General features: G+C 43.5%; 1 long non-coding RNA gene across 1 annotated transcript; it reads right to left on the bottom strand.

Moving 5' to 3' along the window:
* Positions 1–928: 928 nt before the first annotated feature.
* On the bottom strand, positions 929–18,882 carry LOC121044599 (uncharacterized). The gene is made up of 2 exons (XR_005797383.1): positions 18,709–18,882; positions 929–1,346 (listed from the first exon to the last, which is right to left on the bottom strand). It is a non-coding gene; the product is annotated as an uncharacterized LOC121044599 (long non-coding RNA).
* Positions 18,883–27,012: the final 8,130 nt, after the last annotated feature.

Here is a 27,012-nt window from a genome sequence, read left to right as displayed (position 1 = left end):
GAGGCACTAGTGATTTAACACAAAAATGAAGAAAACATGGTACCTTCCTAGTAGAATGCACAATCTAATGGGAAACTTGACTGTAACCCAGACAAACTGTGATCTGCTATGTAGCCAAGGGATAAACATGATAGGGGCACAGAGGAGAGAGGGGATTCATTCCTACCGATAAATTCAGAGAAAGCATTACTGAGACATGTGATTTGGATCTTGAAGGATGTGTGTGATTTCCAGCAAGCAGAGGAGGAGGAATTTCTTATGACTCAATAGCAGTTCAGATACCCTTCAACTGAGTTTTTGTTTTTGTTTTTAATGCTCAACAGAGCAGAATAGCTATTATCCTTGGTGTCTCTTGTATACCCAACAAGTCAGGGAGCCTCATTTGCTGGTAGCTCTGCATTCGAACAGGAAAGGGAAAATAAATGATCTTCATTAGTTTACAAGGTTAGTAATCACGCAGGGTCATGGCTGGGGACTGTTAACCCAGATGCCACTGGTTTTGTGTAGAGGAGCAATATGCAGAGATAATTACTTGGTGACAGCCAGAATGCATCGTTGTGCAAAGAGGATTAGATGCCTGAAATGGAGAGAGGGGAATGGAGAGACATCAACAGAGAGAAGGAGAGAAGAAATGGAGAAGTAATTGACTGAACTGGTGGCTGCTGCATAGACGCCATCAGAAAAGATAAGCAATAGTTCAGTAGTGGCTACACTGAATTCAATGTCAATAAGGCTTTCAACCTGAAAGCTCCAAAGGAAATTTAAGTCAGAGTTTCAATTACTTAATACTGCAACATAGGCTATTTGGGGCTGGCAGAGCTGAGATCCGAGTTGGCTTGAGGGATTAGGCTGCATCACCCATGAGAGAGATGAGGACAGTCTCGCCCCTGGATCAGTCAAGGTCCAATCAGAAAAGAGAAACCACACAGCAAGTTGAACAGGGAAGGTTTAATATAACAAATTATTAACTGCAATAGTGGATTGGAGTAACAAGGGGTTGGCTGGAGGGAAGCAAAGGCACTCTAAAGAATGTGGAAACAGTAGATACAGGGAGCAGCTGCTGGCCCTAGGGCTGCCTGGTGCACAGGATGGCAGGGTTGCTGAGATGCTGAGATGCAGCAGAACTTGCCAGGAATCAACCCCCTAGTATGCTGGGGAAAGCTCCTGGAGAGGAATCAGATCTTCAAGCTGATCTTGAAGGAAGCAGATCTTGAACCTGCACATGGGGAGGTGTCACTGGAGGTGCTCTGCTACAAAACTGCCAGCGGTGTGGGGCCAGCAGAAGGTGCCAGGCTCCGGGTGCTGCAAGAGCCTGGGGGCTGGAGAGGCTGTTCTGCTGCGGGAACCTGTCGAACAAGAACACGGGACCCAGAAGCAAAATTCTTTCCTTCTGCGATGTCTCTCTAGAGCCCTCTACTGATCAAGCTTTAATGCCAGTTGGGAAGGGAAAAATGTTTCAAAGTCTCACCCCCATTTTCACAGAGCAGTCAAAAAGGGTGAATCTGGAGCTGAAAAGCAAGAAATTGATAACCAGCACACTCTAGAACTATTTCAGAATATTCAAGATACTGAAAAATGGCATCCTTTGATTTGAATGGGGCTCACATTACATGTAGGAAACAATCTAAACTGTCTACAGTTGGAGTTATGGCGGGTGGAGACTTGCCTGATGGGCCCCTGGCCACGCGTGCATCAAAAGCTGTTTAGAAAGTCCTGCTCTTTGAGGTAGGATTTCTACTCCTAAAGACCCATGATAAGTGGATGCAAACAAATGATCACTGCTGTGCTGTTTATAACAGGAGAAAAAAGTGCTTAAAAGTCCGACAAGAGGATGGTTAAATAAATTATGGTGACTTTACAAGATGGAATATCATATGGTCATGAAAAATGCTATTTTAAAGCAATTAACAGGGTGCCTGGTTGGCTCAGTCAGTTCAGCCTCTGACTCTTGATTTTGGCTTAGGTCATGGTCCCAAGGTTGTGGGATCTAGCCCTGTGTTGGGCTCTGTGCTGAGTGTGGAACCTGCTTGGGATTCTCTCTCTCTCCTTCTGCCCCTCCCCACTCATGAACGTGTTCTCTCTCTCTCTCTCTCTAAAGTCAAAACAAAACAAAGCAAGGAATTGTAAAATTCTCAGGATATAATGTACAAAGGGGAAAAGACCAAAATAATGTATCTATAGAATATTCTCAATTATGTTAAGATAAAAAGAGTGTGTGTGTATATGTAATGAAACAGAAGGAAATTATAATAGTGTTTATCTCTGAATAGTTATTAATTTTTCTTTTCTTCTTCATATTTATCTATACGTTCCATGTTTCCTAGACTGAACATGTGTCACTTTTATAATTAAAATAAAATATATGGAGGCACCTGGGTGGCTCAATTGGTTAAGAGTCCGACTCTTGATTTCAGCTCAGGTCATCATCTCATGGTTTGTGAGTTCAAGCCCCGAGTCTGACTCTGTGCTGACAATGTGGAGCCTGCTTGGGATTCTCTCCCTCCCTCCCTCTCTGCCCCTCATCAGCTCTCTCTCTCTCTCTCTCTCTCTCTCTCTCTCAAAATAAATAAATAAGCTTAAAAAAAAGAAAGCATAAAAATAAAATGTATGATAAATTTTGAGGAATATACATCTCTCCAGCTTTCAGTAGCTGGAGGGAAGCTTCACAATTCCTTCTGGGAGCTTAACTTCAAGATCTGCTTCCTCTCCAGGAGCACAGACATTTAACTGCCTATATACAGCTCCAGTGGGGATGCAGCTAGGGGTCCACTACCGCCTTTCTCATTTCCTCTTTGTCTCTCTCTTGAATATTTCCTCTCTTTGTGCAAGAGGAGAGAGAGAACAAAAACATGCAGCAGTGTGATAACATGGCCTTAGTAAACTCTGCCTCTGACAGCAGGCAGCAGGGCATCCCACAGTTTGTTTACAGACTGTAGAACCCCCTTCTGTCCTCCCCCCAAACCCCTCTTTCTGTCCTGGTTATGTACCAGTTCACTTGTCTCTGTTTCCTCTGAAGCAATCACTGGAATAAGATGAAATGACTTTTTCTTAGATTTTCACTTGCCAGATCCACATTCCAGAATCCTGAGTGTTGTTGTAATTGTTTTTTAAATAGAACTCAGTTATGGTAAAGAAATGCATGCTACATAACAATAAAATCTAATGTTCATTTCAAATAAAAAGGTATATTAATCAATATCCATTTGCATAGCTTCCTGTATAATAAAAGGAATTGCATTTTCATAGGATGCTTCAATAAATCACTGTGTGGCCAGCACCTTGCTCTTCTTGTGAGTCTGAAGAAAGTCCAGCAATTTAATGACCGATACCACTTAGGAAATAATGGGAAAGCCATGGAGAGAGGTGTTTTAAACTATTAACCAATATGCCCCCCACCCCTGCACACACTCAAGGGGAGATGGAGATTCCCTTTGGCCTATGGAACAGAGGCACCGGGAGAGAAGCAAGAGAACTGAGACTGGTGGGAGTCTCAGAGGAGAGGGTATCATTTCCCACCAAGGTTGGATCCAAATGAGTGGAAAAAAATAGTCTAACTGTCCAGGGAAGATCTGAGAGCAGAGGAGCTCCCTCCAAAACTCTGGTACCTCACAGGAATGTCTCATGCTCTCATGCAGTGGGAGCCATAGAGTAAAAATGGGGCATTGGGATGCCAGGGACATGGAGGTCCTGGGACAACCTCACCTAACTTCCCATGGTTCAAAGGGGTATGGGGGAACAGCCAGCCACATCTTCCTGAGCCCCTCTCCTCCAGAGAGTACAGAAGTTAAATAAAAAGAGAGAAATGCTAACCTGCATGGTCTTTTGGTCATCAGAAGGGAATGTTGCTGTAGAAAGTGGTGTGAGCTCTATGGCTACAGCCGTATGAAGACCGGGTCAAGAGCCTCGCTTTAGTGGATACTGTGGTGCTTCCCCATATTTCCTCTCTATGGGATGCACCTCCCTCCCAAATGCTGGGGATACTGGTGGCTGGTCATTCTGCAATGGGAATTTCCCTGGCTGTGGGAAACTGCCCTCTGTGCAGGAGCAGACCGTAGCTAGAGACCGGCTGATGCAGGAATCCAAAGGTCAGACTCCCTTGCTTCAGTTTGGAATAATTCTGAAGGATCATTCCAGCTCCAGAACTCCTCCTAGGATGTGCTAAGGCCTCAGCTGCAACCACATTACAGGCTGGCTTCTTTGTCTGTCTGTCCTACCTTCCCCATTCCTTTACAGTTGCACTTCCCACAAATACTTTCCAAAAAACCCTTTGTGTGGGTAGACAGTTGCAGCTCTCCCTGTCAGAATGGGAATTTATTCTAGGGTAATTGGTGCTGGGGGTGGTCCTAGGAAGCTAACTCTAAAAAGGAATCTGGCAGGGGTGGGTGCCTGGATGGCTCCATTGGTTAAGCATCCGACTTCAGCTCAGGTCATGATCTCTCAGTTTGAGGGTTCAAGCCCTACATCGGGCCCTGCACTGACAACTCAGAGCCTGGAGCCTGCTTTGAATTCTGTGTCTCCCTCTCTCTCTCTCTCTCCCCCTCCCCTGCTCATGCGTTTGTGCACGCTCTCTCTCTCTCAAAAATAAACATTTAAAAAAAATAAAAAGGAATCTGGGAAGTGAATCGTTTGTTGGCTAGCTGGCAGCGAGGACCTCAGTACTAGTGGTTGGTGGAATACAGATAGTCCCTGGCATGCTGTAGCCACACAACTGTTAAAATTTTCACCAGTGGTGATCTGGGATGCCATGCCAGTAGAAGGGAATACACCAGCAGATCCAACGAACCCAGCACTGGAGGGAGAGGGTGACTGGAAGGACTATGGAATTGGATGACTGTTGCCGAGAGCATTGAAATTATTGAAGAGAGAAATTGGCCAGCACAGGGGGTCACTCACCAACTCAAGGTGAAATGTGAAAGCCAGGGCACCTCCTCGGCAGTATTTAAGGAGACTCTAATCTCCTGCAGCCAGAGGGCAGACAGAACAGAAGACCAGACTCCAGCTGTGGACTTAATTGTAATCACGGAGCATCAGAGGATACTGGATTCTCAGCCCCCATGGCCTTCTGTATGGCCTTCCACAGTGAGGGGCCTGCCAGGGCAGTATCGGATTCTGAGACTCATGATGGGGATATCTGGGTAGATGCAGCTGAGAACTTCGAATGCTCGGATTCCCCCAAATGCTTTGCAGAAGTAGCAGTGAACTTTGGCTTAGCCCTTTAGAGTTCAGTTGAGCAAGAATTTTCACGAACAACATCCTGATGCTACTTGTCCCTGAAAATACCCAATGAGATGGGCAAGGCTGGTATTATTTCTCCCATCCTTCAAAGGAGGGGATCGAGGTTCGGAGTAAGAGATTGAAAGAATGACTCTAACCTGGGACTCTGACACCTACTCTAGTGTTTTTCTCGTGAGGAAGGCAGAGTCAGGCTAAGTGGCCATCAATACAGTTGCTTCTGCAACGACACTACATGTCCCAGGCCATTTGCCCTTGGGTTGGCGCCTTGTGACTGAGTTCTCGACAATGGACTATAGACTACTGCCACTTTCAGAGCTGCCTGCCCGGCCTAAAATACCACCTCTGTGCCATCTCAACTTTCTCTTCTCTACCCTTGGTGACTTTGGCTGCTGGATACCTATGTATTTATTTGTACAGCTCCTCTGTTTGTGATAGGTAACAAGAAATAAAAGCCAGACGTGGTCAGGAAAAATTAGCACATCATAGGAAGGCACGTATGGGAAAAATCGCTGCAGTGGTGCAAGCGTGAGAAACACTGCATTGATTTCAAACACGCGCGTCATCACTGGGGACGAGCGAAAGAGCAAAGAGATAAAGGAGCAGGTGAATCTGGGGACTCATGGTGGGAGACCTGCCCTGGAGCATCCTGTTGGAAGCTAGAAGGGTGCGTCGGGTGGGATGGAAGGAGCAGATCAGGCTGGTCCCACTGACCCAGGAATTAACAACCCATGCAGTTAATGTGTCTGTAACTGTTTCCCATCAGGCCTGGCCCCCAGAATCTGAGTGAAGTCTCCCTGCGGGCAGAACACATACCTCTCTCTGTCTATGTCTCCTTGGCTGCGGGCCTGGAGCCACATACTCAGGAGGCCTTCAGGAATACCAGGTGCAGGAATTCTGCAGAAGAGCAGGTAAGGTCTCAGGTATCATCACTCCCTGAGCGCTGATGGGGCCACATTTGGCTGGCAACCCCAGGTAGGCCATCTGCAGAAGTGCATCTGCAGGTAGGTATGGCCGCAGAAAGCTCTGGGAGGCTGGAGTTTCAGTAGCCTGAGGACACCTCTTTCTCTGCAGCCCATGGCTCCTGCTGCTCTTGGTGTGTGGGGGAGGGGTGGGGATAGGGAATTTCACAGAGTGGGTCTAGTGGGGAGAGGCTGGCAGGGCGGCAGTGGCAGGGGGACCACTCATCTCTGCTCTCGGGGCCCAGGGCCTCCTGGGCAGCTGCAAGGTGAGGAAATTTGAGAAGAGAAGATTGGGTTTGCTCCCCCCCCCCGCTCTCTCGTGGCAGAGCTGGGCAAAAAGAGGCAGGATGCCCTCCCCACACACTGTTACATCATCCTCTACATGCAGGCTACAAGACTTGGCTCCCTGGCTCCCTGAGATGCCCATAGGAGTGTGCGATCTAGCGGTGGAGACAGCAGATGAGTCACAATTACACCTTAAGGCAAAGGAAGAAGAACAGAGGCCCCGGGGCAGGGGGAAGGACCAGACACAAGTGCCATCGTTGGGAGGCAGGCCTGCGAGGTGAGGGCCTTGCCAGAATTGACACAGGGAGATCCAGAGAGCATCGGGAGGAGGGGCTAAAGGAACTCAGCAGCACCCGCAGGACCGACCTGGCTCTCCTCTGGCCTGTTGTCTACTGCAAAAGTGGAAGCAATTGTTTCCTTCTTCCCCTTCGACCACACCCCTTTCCATCTTGTCCCTTCCTGGTTTGCCCAGGCGGCCAAGCTGAGGGGTCCTGCTGCACTTGGCTGTTCCTGAGGCAGAGACAGTCTTAAGAGAGGCCTATTTGCTGTCACAGCAGAGGTCACCAAGGGACTATGATGAGGATGCACGAGGGGCAGGGCCTCTGGGAATCAGGCAGGGGACCCCTCCCCAACCCCCCAAACTGAACAGGAAGGAAGAGGTCTGGGAGCCTTGAGCTTTGGTCACTCTCACTCTGCTCCACGTTCCATGAGGTGGTAGCCAGGCCTCAGGAGGATGACTGAGTATGGGAAAGAGGGAGGCTGAGACTCCAGTAGGGCATTCCCAACCTCAGAAAAGATCCCACAAGTGACCTTCAAACCAAAAGGTACCATATCTGGAAACACTGCAGGCCCGAACAATGAGGATAGTGGCAACTGTTCTAAACTGGAGAGTAAGGACCCTTCTCTGATTCTCAGGGCTCCGTACCAGCATTCTGGAGTGCCAGAGCACCCCTGTGCGGGGAGCTCAACAGTGCCCCAAGGGATCTTGTAGAAAGGACTAGGTCTTGGAGCCAGAATTAAATTGACTTAAAGAGAATAAATTTAGGGGCACCTGGGTGGCTCAGCTGGCCGAGCATCTGACTCTTGATTTCAGCTCAGGTCATAATCTCATGGTTTGTGAGCTCAAGCCCTGCCTCAGAGCTCTGTGCTGACAGTGCAGAGCCTGCTTGGGATTCTCTCCAACTCTTTCTGCCCCTTCCCAGCTCACTCTTTCTCTCTCTCTCTCTCTCGAAATAATAAACAAACAAATAAATAAAATAAACATTAAAAGAAAAAACCTAGGCCTTTAAAAAAAAAAGAAAAGAAATTTAGCCAACTGAGACTTATACACACCATTACATTTGTTTGATTATGTAGTTTCCTCTTTCCTACCTCAGCCCTCTTAAAAGTGGATTATCACTTGCATAAGCTAATGTATGTGTAAACACACACACACACACACACACACACACACACACAAGGTTTCCATATAAACCCATCCCCACACACCCACAGCACCCCCTACTCTCCGTATCCTGCACCAGAGTGGTACATTTGTAGCAATTAAAGAAACTATATTGACTCATTATTATCACCCAAAGTCCATAGCTTATATCAGGATTCACCCTTGATGTTGTCCATTCTATAGGTTTTGACAAATGTATAGTGACATGTATCCACTGTTGTAGTATCATACAGAATAGCCTCATTGCCCTAAAAGTCCTCTGTCCTCTGCCTGTTCATCTTTCTCACACTGCTCCCCTGCATCGCATTGCAACCCCTGATCTTTTTACTCTTCCCCTAATTTGGCCTTTCCTGGAACATCATATACTTGGAACTGTACAGAATGCAGCCTTCTCAGACTGGCTTCCTTCACTTAGTAATCTGCATTTAAGGTTCTTCCATATCTTTTCACGGTTTGATAGCTCATCTATTTTAGTGCTAAATAATTTCATTGTCTGAATGAACCACACTTTATTTATCCGTTTACCACTGAAAGACATCTCGGTTGCTTCCAGGTTTTGGCAACTGTGTATAAAGCTGTTATACACATCTACATGCAGGGTTTTGTGTGAATGTAAGTTTTCAGTTCCTTTGGGTAGAAACCTAGGGGTGCTATTGCTGGATTGTATGGTAAGAGTAGGTTTAGTTTTGTAAGAAAGCTTCCAAACTGTCTTCCAAAGTGGCTGTACCAGTTTGCATTCCCACCAGCAATGAATGAGAGTTCTGGCTACTCCACATCCTTGTCAACATTTGGCATTGTCAGTGTTCTGGATTTTGTTCATTCTGATAGGTGCATAGTGGTATCTCATTGTTGTTTTATTTATTTTTTTTTCAACATTTATTTATTTTTGGGACAGAGAGAGACAGAGCATGAACGGGGGAGGGGCAGAGAGAGAGGGAGACACAGAATCGGAAACAAGCTCCAGGCTCTGAGCCATCAGCCCAGAGCCCGACGCGGGGCTCGAACTCACGGACCGCGAGATCATGACCTGGCTGAAGTCGGGCGCTTAACCGACTGCGCCACCCAGGCGCCCCTCTCATTGTTGTTTTAATTTGCAATTCTGTCATGACATGATGTTGAACCTTTCATATGCTTATTTGTCATCTATATTTCATTGATGATGTGTCTATTCAGGTCTTTGGCCCATTTTTTAATTGGGTTCATTTTCTTAATGTTGAATTTTTAAGAGTTCTTTGTATATTTATTTACCTGAAATATCTTTTGCAAATATTTTCTTCAGTCTGGCTGTCTTCTCATCCCTTGACATTGTCTTTCACAGAACATAAGAACAGAACATTTTCAATTTTGATGAAGTCCAGCTTATTATTTCAATTAGTTCAAATTAGTTTTAATGTATCTTGAGAGTCCTTTTTTTTTAAATTTTTTTCAACGTTTTTATTTATTTATGGGACAGACAGAGACAGAGCATGAACAGGGAAGGGGCAGAGAGAGAGGGAGACACAGAATCGGAAACAGGCTCCAGGCTCCGAGCCATCAGCCCAGAGCCCGACGCGGGGCTCGAACTCACGGACCGCGAGATCGTGACCTGGCTGAAGTCGGACGCTTAACGACTGCGCCACCCAGGTGCCCCGAGAGTCCTTTTTTGACCTATGTGTTATTTTTCTTTATTTTTTTTTAAATGTAACTTATTGTCAAGTTAGCTAACATACAGTGTATACAGTGTGCTCTTGACTTCAGGAGTAGATTCCCATGATTCATCGCTTACACACAATACCCAGTGTTCATCCCAGCAAGTGCCCTCTTCAATGCCCATCAGTTGATCCATGTGTTATTTAAAAGTGTGTTGTTTAATCTCCAAGTATTTTGTGATTTTCCAGCTATCTTTCTGTTACTGATTTCTAATTCAATTCCATTGTGATCTGAGAGCATTGTATAGATTCTATTTTTTAAACTTGTTAAGGTGTGTTTTGGCCCAGAATGTCTATCTGGGTAACTTTAGCACACTTTTTACTTTTTATTATGTGGCGAACATAGTATAATAAGTTATATTTTCATCACTCAACTTCAACAATTATCAACACATGGCCAATCTTATTACGTTACTGATTTCTCACTTTCTGGCTGTTTAATTTGATTTGATTTGATTTGATCTAAGTGTTTAATTTAATTTTTAAAGTAGGCTCCACGCTCAACATGGGACTTGAATTCATGACCAAGATCAAGAGTTGCATGCTCTACAAACTGAGCCAGTCAGGTGCACCCCTCACCCCCACCCGGCCATTTTAAAGCAAATTTTAGACATGATGTAAGTTTACCCATATATACTTCCATATATATTATAATGTAGTCATCACCTTCGTGAATGTGATCCTTTGGAGTTCAACAAAATCAGCCCATACTGAGACCTATTGGTATCCTGCTTTTACCCACCCCACTCCATGCCCTTACCCTTGGCCAAAGCTAGATAAATCTAATTTGGCTCTGTGCATTGAGAAGATGCCAGAGGCTGGTGATGTAAACATGCCTTTAGGTAGCTATTTTGGGTGGGTGAGGGACAGTGTTGCAGTTGGGAGTCTGAGTCCAGCTGTCACCACCTGTGAGCCATGTAAACTAGAGCAAGGCATTTAACTTTAGAACAGTGTCTTAGTTTTCCTCTCTGATTAAATGGAGATCATAAGACCTACTTCACCAAATTGTCGTGAAGCTTAACTGAGATAGTAGAAGTGAAAACCATGTTAGTCATTATTATCCTGGTTTATATGGCAACAAAACCATGTTAGGGAAGATTTTCAATTAGCCTTTGGTACAAGAACCTCTTTTGTACACAGGACAGCCTGTGCCTCTTTAGAGAAGAGAGTCCAAAACACCCCCACCCCCACCCCCACCCTCCATGAAACCACAAGCTCCCAGGACACTAATTCTCAGAACAAGGCTGAATTTAGACCCTGGTAGAGACTGAGTCTTAAACACGAGATACTAGGCAACCCAAACTATCCATCATGAATTGAGGTATTATCTGATCCACTGAGTCATAAAGTTGGCTTTGTGAAGATATCCAGATGGCAAACAGACACATGAAAAGATGTTCAACGTCACTCATCATCAGGGAAATACAAATCAAAACCACAATGAGATATCACCTCACACCTGTCAGAATGGCTAAAATGAACAACTCAAGAAACAACAGATGTTGGCAAGGATGTGGAAAAAGAGGAACTCTTTTGCACTGTTGGTGGGAATGCAAACTGGTGCAGCCACTCTGGAAAACAGTATGGAGGTTCCTCAAATAATTAAAAATAGAACTACTCATTGACCCAGAAATACACTACTAGGAATTTATCCAAAGAATACAAAAAGACTAATTCAAAGGGGCACATGCACCCCAATGTTCATAGCTGTGATATCAACAATAGTCAAATTGTGGAAAAAGCCCAATGTCCATCAACTGATGAATGGATAAAGAAGATGTGGTATATATATATACAATGGAATACTACTCGGTGATGAAAAAAATGAAATTTGTTTTTTCAACAACATGGATGGAACTGGAGAGAATTATGCTAAGCTAAATAAGTCAGAGAAAGACAGATACGTGATTTCACTCATATGTGGAATTTGGGAAACTCAGATGAACATAGGGGAAGGCAAGGAAAAAATAAGATACCATCAGAGAGGAAGGCAAACTGTAAAAGACTCTTAAATACAGAGAACAAACTGAGCATTGCTGGAAGGGGGGTGGTGGGGTTTAAATGGGTGACAGGCATTAAGGACAGCACTTTTCAGGATAAGCACTGGGTATCATATGTAAGAGGTGAATCACTGGGTTCCACTCCTGAAGCCAAGACTACACTGTATGTTAACTAACTTGAAAACACATTAATTAAAAAAGGGTGTAACTGACATACAATAAACTACATATATTTTAAGCAAAATAATAATAATAATAATTAAGTTGGCTTTGTTCTCTTGGACTGGCTGCTCATTGGTTGAGGGGATGTAACTGTGGGCAGTCCCAGCTTTACATCTTGGGAGAATGCAACCAGAGAGGAAATAGGGCTGTTTTCCAAGTTCTAATGAGAAAAATCCCACAGAAAAACTCTGTCCAGATCATGTGCCCATTGCTGGCCCAATCACAATGCCTTAGAAATCAATTCCCAACTTGTGCCACCTACCCTCATTAGTGGCCAGAAGCAGACTCATGGCTGGGGTGCAAGGATATAGTTTCCTAGATGAAGGAGGTTGCTGTTATGGGCAGATGATATAAATAATTATACACCACACAGATACATACTAAATTTTGCTATGGAGGCAATACATGCTTGTGAAATAATTAGTATTTTTTAAATTCTATTTTCATGGTGTCACCAATATATTGTCTTTTACTCAGAACAAGGTATTTGCCTTTTAATATAAATTAGCAAATAACTTAATTCAAAGTTTCAGAAACAAAGTATTTGATCCTGTTATTTTCAGCAAATTACTGTGATTTTACAACTCAGTTCATGTCCATGAGATGAATGTTTGTCATTTACTTTATAGTAACCTTTATAAAGGGACTTATCAAGCCCTGGCTTAGGGTGAACAAGATTTAAATTGCCCTTCTTGCCTACTCTATGGTACATAGGGCTTCTTTCTTTCTGTGGCCACAAATGCCTATAGTTCCCAATATTATGTGAGATTGTCAAGTGAAAAAGTATAGATGGAAGAGAAGACAAAGGAACTCTGTAGGACATTCCCTTCATGGGTGGAGCAAGCAATTGAAGCTAGAGAAAGAAGCAAAGAGGGAGTTAGAGAAGAAGCAGAAACTGGAGAAACCATGACATAGGCATTAAAGAAGAGTTGTGGGAAGGAGAGTAACCTGGAGGCTAGGAAGTCTAAGATCAAGGTAACGGGAGGATTCAGTGTCTGGTGAGAACTTCTTCCTGGTTCATAGATGGCCTTATTCTCCTTATAACCTTACATTGCAGGAAGGTAGAGGGAGCTCCCTGGGGCCTTTTCTTATACGAGCACTACTCTCGTTCATGAGGGTTCACTCTCAGGACCTAATTGCCTCCCAAAAGCCTCACTTCCAAATACTATCACAATGGGGATTAGGCTTAAATGTATGAATTGGGGATGGGGTAGGTGCATACCAACATTCAATCTATAGCACACATCATGGCAATGGGCTCCATTATTGGTGATGTTGAGTTATTTGAGTGTGAGTGAGGTCTTTTTGGAAAACACACCGTGCAACTCACCTTGAGATCAGACAGAACGCCCCTCCCCCCGAGTCTAGACCCTGGAGAGACTTTCAAATTGAGCATGTGGCTGACAGGCAATTTTTGAGATCCCCTAACTTAGAACAGCATTTCGCTGCTGAAGGGTTAAAGGTTGAATTAGTTTGCAACTTTTTCAGAGTCCTGCAGCAGCTGTGACTGTGGCCCAGAGGCTGGGGTATTAGGAGTAGGAGACAATGACAGCTATAGTTTGCTGCTAAAAAAGATGTTAGACTAGTCAAGGGCAGCCAACATGAGCAGGAGGGTCTGGGATAGCCTGGCTCTTCTTTCCCTACCCATAAGGGTCCGGTTCTCCTGGAAAAGAGTTTTCTGGTCTATGGGACAACTGAGGTTTGGAATCCCTGTCCAAGAAAGCTACACTATGAGCTGGGGCCAGGTTCACAATGGGGTCTGGAGGTAAATGCATGCTGTGCTTTGCAAGTGTTGTGGCCCTCCAGCCACATGGGCACATGCTGCCCCCATGAAGTCCAGGTATGTGTTCAAAAGGCAGTGAACAAAGCAGAGAAGAGAACATCACCTTGAGGAAGCCTCCTTCCTGGCTGAAGAAGCAGTAGCATCTCGACCTGCCAGCAACATGACACAGGGACAGCAGGTCCTCCATCCTGTTCAGATCATGTGGCAAACCCTACCCCCACCTCCATAGTGTCTGGCAAAGTGTTCACGGAAAGGTCAGAAGCTTTCTGTGACATGCTTGGCCCATGAGCAATACTAACTCTGAGACAATAGAAAATATGTATATTAGTCTCTGCCCCTGCTTTCTGGCACAGGGCTCCTAAAACCCTTTTAATTGCCTAAGTGATAAGAACACTAGGAGCATCATTTGTTCCAATATTTGGTCTTTGACCCTGGTTTCTCCAAAATTTCTTGGGATTCCTGGGTGATAGGAATGTCTTTTGTTCTAATGCGATGACTCTTGATGGACTCCTTGTTAGGGACTTGTTAGGGTCACCAGAAAGACCAAGCCACAGTTAGAAGCTTGGAATTTTGGGGGCACCTGGGTGGCTCATTCGGTTGAGCCTGTTATGATCTCATGGTTTGTGGGTTTGAGCCCCACTTCAGGCTCTGTGCTGACAGCTCAGAGCCTGGAGCCTGTTTCAGATTCTGTGTCTCCCTCTTTCTCTGCCCCTCTCCTGCTCATGTTCTGTCTCTCTCTGTCTCAAAAATAAAATAAACATTTTTTAAAAATTTAAAAAAAGAAGCTTGGAATTTTCAGCCCCATTCTCCATCTTCCAGAGAGAGAGAGGGGCTGGAAATGGAAGTAATGATTGATCATGCCTATGTGATTAAGCCTCCATAAAATCTCAAAAATACAGCATTCGGGTTGCTTCCAGATTGGTGAACACATGGAGGTGACAGGAGAATAGTGTGCCTGGAGAGGGCATGGGAGCTCCGCACTCCTTTCCTGGCCCTATGCATCTGTCCCATCTGGACGTTCATCTGTATCCTTTATCATACCCTTTTATAATAAGCTGGTAAACAGTAAGTAAACTATTTCCCCGGTTCTGTGAGCTGCTCTAACAGACTAATGGATCCCCAAAAGAGGGTCATGGGAATCTCTGATTTATAGCCCATTGGTGAGAAGCACAGGTGAGAACTTGGACTAGAGATTGGCATCTGAAGTGGGGTGAGGGCAGTTTTGTGGGACTGAGCCCTCAACCTGTGGGACTCAACACTATCTCCAGGCAGATAGTGTCAGAATGGAGTTAAATTAAAGGACACAGCTGGTGTCACAGAGTACTGCTTGGAGGGGACAAACTTTTACACACGTCCAGTGTCAGAAGTGCTGTGAGTATGGTAGTTGTGGGAGAGCAAAGGAGACACACAGGAGGAAGAGTGAGATTTTTCTACACACTAACAAACTACAGTGTGTACGGCCCAGTGTGTATTCCAAAACACTTTCCTAGGTTTTCTAACTCAATGCCCATGACAACCTTATAATATCAATGTCATTATTACTGCTATATGGATGGAGAAAAGGAGGCTTTTATAGGTCAAGTGACTTGCCCATCTCCAAAAAGCTAAAAATTATCAGAGCTAAAATGCAGACCCTGGTTCCCCTGCCCTATGAAGCTTAGTTAAAATGAGGGGCTTGGGTGAGATCTGGGGGTACGTGTGCGAGGCTGAGTTCCAAGAGCAATCTTTAATTTGCTGCTTTCTTTTTGATGACAATCTCAAAAAAAATTCCTAAACCATTTCTAATGACAAATCTTCCTATTTTCTGTGAAAAATCACTGAAGTGTTCATAGAGTAAGACTTTTTATGTGTTTTTCTCAAACTGGAACAAGGAATCTGTGGGTCCACAAAAATAGTGTCAGGGGTTTCATGAGATATTTTTTGTGTTTAAAGCAGTTGTAAATAGTATTCAAGTTTGAGAAATACTGCATCAGATGCTTTCAAAGGGAGACTCTGGCTCTAACATCTATTTTATAGATTTACTGTGAAGTAGGAGTTGAGTGACTGGTTAGATTCACTCACCATCTATTCACTCAGTCTTTTGTTTCATTACCCAATGTTAATTGAGTGCCTAGTATGGCTTGGGGCTACAGATGCCAGAAAATAACAGACTCTATTCCTGACTTTGTGGAGCAATGGTCTGTTAAGTGAGCAAGATGTGAGGAAAAAAGGTACCATAAAAATAAAACGATACAGTGACCTGTGCGCCGCAACATTTACAGTGTTTAGTGACGCACAGAAGGTGAGGAATTGCTTGTGTTTCAAGAAGAAGTCATTGTTGGGATGAAAGTCACAGGTAGGTCTACCAGGGGGAGCAAAGGATGAGTGGTGTCAGGGTCACTAGGATGAGGCACTCAGGGGACAAGACTGAAGGCTCCCATGCTCAGGTGTTGAGTCTACATTTGCACGATGACCCTGAGAGGGGGTGCCTCTTTGAATTTTGCATCCTAGTTGCTTCAGTCACCTCACCCTAGGCCTGGCCCAAGTTATATGGTGGAATTCTCTGTGGCCTCCCCAGATCCCCTTTGTTTGAGCAGGACATCCATCCCCTAGCTGCTGTGGAGTCAGCGACTAACAGCTCATGGCAGACCCTCTCTCCAGAGAATTACCTTCAGGCAAATGGAGGTTATATCACTTGCGATATTATGCCTCTTTCCCACTCCCCACCCAAGGGCCCCCCACAATTAACACTTACTGGCTTGAGATACAAAAAGAGAGAACCTGAAAGAGGGACTTCTGGAGTGGACCCATTTCCAACTGAAGTGGTGAAAATTATTAAAAAAAACCCCAAAACCATGGAAAGCCTCTGGAAATGGTCCCAAGGGCAGATAGCAACTGAAGAAATGTTTATGCAAGAAAACCTACTAGAATTCAGTATGAATAGCAAGAGTCAGTAGTATTTGAACCTAGGTTTGCTCCCTGCCTCCATCTTCCCAAGTCAGGGAGGTGGAAACCCCACTCCAGACTGGTTTAGCCAAGAACACTGGCTCCTACCCCTCTTTTCCAGCTCCTGGGTAGAGAGCTGCCTTCCTGAGAGAGCTCAGAATTTGTCATCTGGCCCCCAGCTATTTGTCGCAGGTAAGTGTGGCTATCTGGTGGGGGCTGCCATCTTCCACCCAGCCTGCACTCCTGAGGAGGAAGTTTTGCTTTGGGTGGGAGATCCCAATTGCGCTTGTCCCTGCTTGTAAGCAAGACAGTGATTTCTTGCCAGGAGAGGTAAGTCAAGGAGAATGAAACCTGGCCATGGAGGACATGCTGTGTCCCTTCCACTGAGTTCAAAGCATTCAAAGTCTAAACGAGTCACAGAACCAGAGAAGTGCTTTCCCTTCTGGGTACATATTCCAGCAGCTCAAGCTCTTCCTGGGCTCTGGAAGCATCCAGTCATCCTGACATCAGCATAAGGTGCAGGTTGAGACACTAGGACCCAATCCCTCTCTTATTCTCGACTCTTAGCAGGCACTGAGAATTATGAGAGGGAGCCAATTCTCTAATACTTTTTTTGTTTTTGTTTTTGTTTTGCTTATCAGCATGGCTGGGAAGGCTACTGGCATTTAATGGGCAGGAATAGTCCTATGCATCAAAGAATTATCCCACTCAAAGAGTCAGTTGTATTGAGGAAAACAATACTAAATCTCCTGAATGCTTATTTCTGACCTTGCTTTAATATGTAGCTAAAGATGGATTTGGCAGCACAGTTAGCCCCGTATCTTTTTTTGGTGCCCCAAACAAGGTACTGGATAACATGCTGAGCCAATATTCCTGGACCCCCAGCATGGGTGGGTACGGGTAGGTATTATGTTTCTGTCTCCTCCATTCTCAGAATTTGTTTCATGGTCTGACACTGGAATGGAATGTGTGCTCCCGATCACCCTCTCCGACCCAGACCCCACAGAAAGGAGGACCTTTTGGTCTAGCTCCTGTCACTGACATGAGGTAAGCTTCATCCGACCTGCCCCAAGATAGTCCTTCTCTGGCCTCAGTCTATGCAGAGGTCAGCAAGTAATTTCTATAAAAAGCCAGCTGGTACATCTTCAGGCTTTGTGACCCACACCCCCCTCTGTCACAACGACTCAACTCTGCCAGTGTAGTACAATGGCAGCAACAGATAGTTCATAAGCAAATGCACATGGCCATATTCCAGTAAAACTTTACTTATGGACACTGAAATTTGAATTTCATGTAATTTTCACATGTCATAAACGGTTATCCTTCTTTTGATTTGTTCCAACCATTTAAAAATGTACAAGCCACTCTTAGCTCATGGGCCACGTGCTTACTGCACGTGTAACCAGGCACTGTCTTTGCACTTCATGTTTGTTCTTGCAACAATGCTTTCAGATAGACACCATTGCTATTCTTGTTCTACAAATGAGAAAACTTAGGTATAGAGATATTGGTTTTTTTTTTATTTATATATGAAATTTATTGTCAAATTGGTTTCCATACAACACCCAGTGCTCATCCCAAAAGATGCCCTCCTCAATACCCATCACCCACCCTCTCCTCCCTCCCACCCCCCATCAACCCTCAGTTTGCTCTCAGTTCTCAACAGTCTCTTATGCTTTGGGGTATAGAGATATTGAATCACTCACTTCCTTGTCTTGTTCTGGAGTAGAACCAGAATTATCCCACAAGTCTGCCATGGATTCTAACAGGAAGGAGAAATTCACAGGCATAAACACGGGGCCTTGAAGAAATTTCAAATGACGGAAGGATCATCCCTAAGCCCAAAAAGCCTGCGGGAAAGGAAGCAGAGGAAAGGGAAGAAATGGCCAGGAAGGGAGTGGATCTTTAGGTCTTGGAGGCATAGGTACCCTTGTCTTCTTGTCAGCCTCAAAAAGATGCCCGTGTCTTTAGCAGGCACAGAGCAGGAGCATAGCAGAGCCCCGGCTCAGATGACCGATGACCAGATAGTCACCCTGCACAGCCATCTCTTGGACACAACTTATGGGTGGGGACCCCAGCCACGACTCCAGTTAGAGTCTTTTGCGAGGCCAGAGACGGAATTTAAGGTAAGCCAGAGGAAGTGAACGGACTTAGGTTTCTCACGTACCTGTGTTTATGGATTGAACGTCACAGCTCTTTGCTTGCTGAAGACATGTTTCTCAGGAGGATGGGGCCCAGGACGTGAATATCAGCACAAAATGATCCCTGGTGTACTCCCACCATCAGCCTCAATGTGTGGTTCTGGCACTGCCTCCCTGGCTTCATCCTGACACGCTGCTCCCCAAACTCAGTGACAGGGTCTGTTAAATCCGTGCCCCCCAGCAAGCTGTCCATGGCAGAAAGGCATTTGGAGGGGTGATTTGTTTCTCTGATTGCTATTTTTTAAGTCTCTAGACCAGTGTCAAAGGACATGTGAAATCTATTAAGAGAAAGCAGAGAGACAGCTGTAGCCATAGCCAAAAAAGAAGTCTTCCCAGTTTATGTTAAGAGTTTTTGCTGTAGTCTTCAACTCCTCACCAGCTTCCTAATTATGAAAACAGTGAAAAGTAGAGGTTAAGAATAAGTAGGTAAAGCTATTAAGATGAAGTCATCTTTTCAAGCAGGTAAAGGAATCAAATGAAAGGGGAGGAAAAGAGTTATGGTTCAAATGCCTGAAACAAACTCAAACCAGACAAAACCAGAGCTTAAGAACTCACGTGGTAACCGTAACGGCATGATTTAAATATAAAATTATTTTTAAGGAATTTAAAATAATGTAAATATGAGGATGAATATTGACAAAAAAGGACCAAATGACTTTGGGGGCCCCTGGGTGGCTCAATCAGTTAAGCGTCGGACTCTTGATTTCAGCTCAGGTCGTGATCTCATAGTTTGTGGGATCGAGCCCCGAGTCTGGCTCTGCACTGACAGTGTGGAACCTGCTTTGGATTCTCTGTCTCCCTCTCTTTCCGCCACTCCCCCACTCGTGCTCTCTCTCTCTCTCTCTCTCTCTCAAAAATAAACATTAAAAAAATTTTTTAAAGGACCAAATGACCTTTAAGATTGAAGAAATAAATCCTAAGCCAATATAGTGTGTTCAGATAGCAAAAGAGACTAAAAGAATAGAAATCATGAAATAAAAATAAGGAAGCTAATTTATAAATTAAGTTTTTATTGAACTATAGTTGATATACAATGTTATATTAGTTTCAGGTGTTCAACATAGTGATTCAACATTTATCTACATTACACTATGCTCACCACTGTAAGTGTTGTTACTGTCACCATGCAACGTTATTACAATATTATTGACTGTATTTCCTACGTTGCGCTTTTCATCCCTGTGACTTAGTTCTTTTATACGCCTAAATTTGTAGCTCTTAACCCCCTTTCCCTATGTCACTCATTCTCTCACTGCCCTCCCCATCTGGCAAACACTAGTACTAACTCTATATTTATGGGTCTATTTCTGTTTTTTTGTTTGTTTGTTTGTTTGTTTGTTTTGTTTTTTAGATTCCACACAGAAGTCAAATCATATGGTATTTACCTTTCTCTACCTGACTTCTTTAATTTAAGGTCTATCCATGTGTCACAAATGGCAAGAATTCCTTCCTTTTTTATGACTGAGTAATATTCCATTGCATATTACCACATCTTCTTTATCTGTTCTATTGATGGGCACTTGGGTTGCTTTTTTATCTTACCTATTGTAAATAATGCTGCAGTAAACATAGGAGTGCATATATCTTCTCAAATTAGTGTTTTTGTATTCTTTGGGTAAATACCCAGAAGTGGAATTTCTGGGTTGTATGGTAGTTCTATTTTTACATTTTTCAGGAACCTCCATACTCTTCTCTACAGTGGCTGCATCAATTTGGATTCCCACCAACAGTGCACAAGGGTTCCCTTTTCTCCACATCCTCTCTAACACTTGTTATTTCTTACCTTTTTGATACTAGCCATTTTGATTGGTGTGAGGTGTTATCTCATCGTGGTTTTGATTTGCATTTCCCTGATGATGAGTTATGTTTAGCATCTTTTCATGTGTCTGCTGTCCATCTGTATGTCTTCTTTGGAAAAATGCCTATTCAGGTCCTTGCCCATTTTTTTCAATTGAATTGTTTTGGTTTTTAGTGTTGAGTTTTATACTTTTTTTTAGATATATTTTGAATATTAGCTCCTTCTTAGATATACGAAAGCTGATTAATTTAAAATGTAAAGAATTTCTTGGGGCGCCTGGGTGGCGCAGTCGGTTAAGCGTCCGACTTCAGCCAGGTCACGATCTCGCGGTCCGTGAGTTCGAGCCCCGTGTCGGGCTCTGGGCTGATGGCTCGGAGCCTGGAGCCTGTTTCCGATTCTGTGTCTCCCTCTCTCTCTGCCCCTTCCCTGTTCATGCTCTGTCTCTCTCTGTCCCAAAAATGAATAAACGTTGAAAAAAAAAATTAAAAAAAAAATAATAAAATAAAATGTAAAGAATTTCTTAAAGAACATTGAAATAAGTAAAACCAAAAGATCAAAAATGTTGAAGATAACTTGTAACTGCTAAAGCATAGCAGGATTAAAAGAAGAAAAATATTAAAGGGAAAAAAACCAGTAATAAAAAGATTAAAAATCAAATACCATGTTAGAAAAATAAAATATTATTTAAAATGCCTACAAAATAAAAGTCTAAAAAGTTTAAAAAGATTAAAAGCAAACAAATATGAAAAGATTAGAAAGGTAAAACTGGAAAATAGATAAAGACTTTAAAAGGTGAAAAAATAACACCATTTGAAATAATTCAAAGCATCCTAAGTTAGAACAAAAACCAGAGAATTCTAAAGTACAAAGATAAAATTATTTCAGACTAAATCCTTATTAAGGAAAAATATACTCATGACAAATGGTCAAAGGTGAGTGTCTAAGCATGAATTTTGGGCTGAAGCAGCCCTATAGGGAGGTGAAAGGGGGTCCAGGGTGGGAGCAGCGAAAGCGGGCAGGGCTCGTGCCCTTGCGGAAGCCCCTTGAAGGATGCTGCAGGAGAAGCCACACTGCAGGAATAAGCAGCTGACAGCCAAATCTGTCAAGCCGACTGGGCTTCCAGGAGGCCCCTTCTCCCCCTTATATGTGCCAGTCACAGCTGCAGCAGTCGATAATGGTCTGTGGTGGCGTTGGGCACCTTTTTACACTCAGGGTCACAGACAGCACAGGACAGGAGTAAATGAGCACACCAGTTTTGAATACAAATTAACTCACCCTTCTTAGCTACATGTTCTTAGGTAAATTTCCTAAGTTCTCTAAGGCTCAGGCTTCTCATGAGAAAAGTGCGAATAGTATACCTACCTTATGATGCCTTTTGGAAGATTCTACAAATTCTGTTACAAGTAATCAACAAAGGATAGTATTTATCCTTAATTCACTAGGAGGAAGAAAGTCCATTTGCCTTGCAGCTATACAGGAAAAAAAATTTTTTTAAGGTGTTAAGATTTTTTGAAGAACCAGAAAATGTTGAACCATGCCATCTTTTTTTTTTAACTTAAAATAACACAAATTTATTATCTTACATTTCTGGAGCTCAAAAGTCCTAAAATCAAGTTATCAGCGGAGCTAAATTCTTCCTGCAGATGTAGAGGAGAATCTATTTCCTTGCCCTTTCTAGCCTCTAGAGGCATGCGTGTGATGTGTGTGCACTCTCTTTCTCTCTTTCCCCCTCCCTCCCCCTCTCCCCCCCCCCCCCCCCCCCCCCCATCTATCACTCATTTCTATAGTCACGATCTCCTTCTCTGACTCTCCTGGACCTCCCCTTCCCCCCTTCCCACCACCAAGGAATCCTGATTACATCATGGCCACCTGAGCAATCTAGGATATTCTCTCCATCTCAAGATCCTTAACTTAATCATACTTACAAAGTCCTCTTGCCATATAAAATGATATATTTACAGGTTATGGGGATTAGGACATGGATGTCTTTAGGGGACCATTATTCTGTCTACCATATCCCCTATGAGGATTAACCTAGTATCCGTCTTAAGGTGCCCTAACTCTTTAAGCCCTAGCTCGTATTAGGGGAGGATTATTCACATCTACCTCAGAGGAACTTCTACCGTATCAGACCTCTGCAGTTGAGAATATTCCCCTGACTTTTTACGTATGCAAATGGGGCCCAGTGCTCAGTCCAGGGGCAAACAGAGAGCCCTTCCCAAAAAGGGTATGGAGGAGTGGAGCCCAGCGGTTTGTGGTGAAAGTCAAGGGAACACTGTACTCTGGGCATGTTACTGTCCTAGCTATCCAGGAATTCATAAGAAAGGTAAAACAGTGAGAACTTATTGGAAGGAGGAAGGAAACTCAACCAGCTTCCTCAACTTTCTTAGCTGCACTTATACAGACTCGTGTGTGTGTGTGTGTGTGTGTGTGTGTGTGTGTGTGTGTGTGGTAAAATTCACACAATAAAATTCACCATCTCAACCATCTTAAAGTGTACAATTCAGTGGCATTAGCACATTTATAATGTTATTTAACCATCACCACTAACTAGTTAGAGAATGTTTTCATCACTGCAAAAGGAAACCCTGTACCCACTAAATAGTCACTCCCCATTTCCCTCATCTCCAACCTTTGGCAACCACTCCTCTACTTCTGCCCATGTAGAATGTCATATTCAGATAGTTCATACAAATGGAGACATACAAAATGTGGTCTTTTGCATCTGGCTTCTTTCACCTAGAACAATGTTTTCAAAGTCCATCCATACTGTAGTATGTATCAGTAGTTCATTATTTTTTGTGGCCAAATAATATTACGTTTTATAGATATACCACCTTTGTTTATCTGTTCATCAGTTGATGGACATTTGGATTGTTTCCAACTTTTGGCTCTTGTGAGTAATGCTGCTATAAGCATTCATCTATGAGGTTTGTTTTTTTTAACATCCGTTTTCAGTTTGGGGTACACACCTAAGAGTGGGATTGGAGAGTCATATGATAATTATGTGTTTAATGGGCCATCTTTTATTTAAAAAAAAATTTTTTTTTTCAACGTTTTTATTTTATTTTTTTGGGACAGAGAGAGACAGAGCATGAACGGGGGAGGGGCAGAGAGAGAGGGAGACACAGAATCGGAAACAGGCTCCAGGCTCTGAGCCATCAGCCCAGAGCCCGATGCGGGGCTCGAACTCACATACCGCGAGATCGTGACCTGGCTGAAGTCGGACGCCTAACCGACTGCGCCACCCAGGCGCCCCTAAAAAAAAAAAAAAATTTTTAATGGCCCATCTTTTAAAAATACAACATAAATAAAACTTAAGTAAATTCAGCAAAAAAAAAAAAAAAATTACCATATTCCAGTAGGGAATAAACACTCTCAAGGAAAAGATGGCATAAGAGAGAGGGACAAAAGAGGAGAGGAGGGGAAGATGAAAGGAAAGAGAAAAAAAATTAAAGAAAAAACCATGAATTAGTTGGGGTATAGATTCAGTCCTGTAAAAGAAACCAAAATGGCAATAGCCTGGACAAAATAAGTGTATTTTTTAATGATGTTAGAGTCATGGGGCCAGGGTTGCAACAGTTTCCCAAATGGCAACTCCAATCTCTACCATCACATGTGCACTTAAGGTGGCCAACTTGTCCCAGTTTGCCAGAGACCTTTCTAGTTTTAGCTCAGAAGGTCCTCAGTCTCAGAAACCTGTACAAACAGGGATTGTTGGTTACCCTATAATATTCCATCCAGTAGGAGGCATAGGGGAGGAAGCACAGGTCATGCCTTCCCTTTAAAGGTATGACCTGGAGGTACACTTATTGTTTTTGTTCATATCCTACTAGCCAACAATTAGTCACATGGCCACATCTAGTTATAGGGAAGGCTCAGAAATTTGACCTTGATCTGGACAGCTACGGACCCAGCTAAAACTTAGGGATTCATTACTAAAATAGAATAATGGGTATACAGAGACAACCAGCTGTCTCTGCCAATATACATGACAAAGAGAGGTATGGGACACAATGGAAGCAGAGAGAACTGTGCAAGGAAGACAGGGAGATATGTCATTAGGTTTGTCACTGCTGAGGTTTGCAAGTCTAATTGTTAAGAGATTATTTCCTCTTTGAATACTTAGCGATTCCACCAACTGGTAGTAGTACAACCAACAGGTGATTATTAAATTTGTCCTTTTCCCTCCTTTCTTCCTTCCTTCCTTCTTTCTTCCTTTTTTTTTTTTAAGTTTATTGATTTTTTCTGAGAGAGAGAGTGGAGGAGGGGCAGAGAGAGAGGAAGAGAGAGAATCCCAAGCTGGCTCCATGCTGTCAGCATGGAGCCTCATGGGGGGGTTCAATCTCACGAACCATGAGATCATGACCTGAGCTTAAATCAAGCATCAGACGCTTAACTGACTGAGCCACTCAGGAGCCCCTCTTCCTTCTTTTTAATAAGGAACATCCTTTATCAGTCAAGCTCCTGGCAGCAAATGGTAGGTTCAAGTGAGACAACTGAGGAGAATGTAATGAAGGGATTGTCTAGGGGGTGAGGATAATCACAAGGATGGTGCAGTACTCTAAGGCTAGCAACTATGTAAAGCCATCATGCTCCTCCTCTCAAGGGCAAGAGGAAGAAGGGGTTATTGGGGCCTGGAAGGAGCAGCTGTGGTTGTAGGAGACTGCCACCCAGCAGGAGTTATGACTTCCCCTGAAGGAATGTAGTTAACTCAGGGTCCAGTAGGGAAAGAAGAGCCTGGGGAATAAACACTCCAACCATTCTCTCCTCTTACCCTCCAATCTCCTCCCCAATACAAGGGTCAGCATCCTGGGGCGCAGAAATGGGAGGAGGCAAATCCAGAGGGGCAGATACAAAATACCAAACAAATCCACTTTTCATTAAAACAGCTCAAGTGTACAGAGTTAATAAGCATGATTTAAATGAATTAATAAATAATAAAAAGAAGTAATAGTTACTTTACCTTTTAAATTAGCCTTACTATCATTAATTGTAACTTCATCTAATGGTAGTCTCATATAGAGACCTTGATTTGCAATTCCCTTTGGAACTCATCTTCAATCTTATTTTGAAGACTATCCTAAGACTTGTGCTTACCCACCAGACTCACTTTGTAGATTCGTGTCTCTGTTTTCTTTTTTTTTCAACGTTTTTATTTATTTTTGGGACAGAGAGAGACAGAGCATGAACAGGGGAGGGGCACAGAGAGAGGGAGACACAGAATCGGAAACAGGCTCCAGGCTCCAGGCTCCGAGCCATCAGCCCAGAGCCTGACGCGGGGCTGGAACTCCCGGACCGTGAGATCGTGACCTGGCTGAAGTCGGACGCTTAACCGACTGCGCCACCCAGGCGCCCCGCGTCTCTGTTTTCAACAGGGTATTTTACCATGTTATGAAAAGTATTTTATTTACACCTGTAATTATCCCCTTGACATGGCTTATTAACTATGGATGCATGACTATGAATGCATCCTCCATAATAAAAACAAACAAACCAAACCATCTTTGTGGGCATGTGTTCATCCTGGGATTCCAGTGATACGTTTTAAAAGACATTGAAGCTTCTGGAAAGTCAGTGATCTTTAAAATTCTACCTTCCGTTATAAAGAAAACATGTAAATGAGTACAACAAGCACTAATTCCCTAACTAAGCAACAGACAAAGGATATGAATAAACGATTTTTAGAAAGAGGATAATAGGGGCGCCTGGGTGGCGCAGTCGGTTAAGCGTCCGACTTCAGCCAGGTCACGATCTCGCGGTCCGGGAGTTCCAGCCCCGCGTCAAGCTCTGGGCTGATGGCTCGGAGCCTGGAGCCTGTTTCCGATTCTGTGTCTCCCTCTCTCTCTGCCCCTCCCCCGTTCATGCTCTGTCTCTCTCTGTCCCAAAAATAAATAAACGTTGAAAAAAAAAAATTTTTTTTTAAAATAAAAAAAAGAAAGAGGATAAGAAATATTCAGTTTTACTAGTGATAAAAGAAAAGCAGATTTTAAATAACCAGATTCAAATTTGGTTACCAGCAAATAAGCAAAATCAGAATTTGTAAATCTTACCTAGTACTATCACGGGTGCAGAGAAACAATGTCACTTGTCCAATTTTTTGGAAAGCATTTTGACAATATGCATCAAGACTCTTTACAATATTAATAATATTTCCAAAACTGAGCATTTGCCATGTGCCAGGCCCTTTTCTTGCAGCGTTTTCACCAAGTTTTCTATAGTTAACAAAACACACATTTCTTCTCTGTCTGGTGTGTGAAGGGGCGTGGCAATGGATAATAAACAAGTAAATAAACAACAGGATAAATTCGGGTAATGATAAATTCCACAAATAAAATAAATGTGTTCGTGGGAGGTGGGGGAAAGCGGGGCTTGTTAGGGAAGTTCGTGGGAGGCAGTACAGAGAGGGGCTTGTCAGGGAAGTCACTTTTCAAGAAACAAATGCTAAGTTGAGACCTACATGAGTAGGAGG

Source organism: Herpailurus yagouaroundi, unplaced genomic scaffold, assembly GCF_014898765.1.
Source record: "Herpailurus yagouaroundi ecotype Mexico unplaced genomic scaffold, PumYag 188, whole genome shotgun sequence".
NCBI classification, from domain to species: Eukaryota; Metazoa; Chordata; class Mammalia; order Carnivora; family Felidae; genus Herpailurus; species Herpailurus yagouaroundi.
The sequence above is the reverse complement of the archived record's forward strand: the minus strand, read 5'-3'. Positions and strand labels throughout refer to the sequence as shown.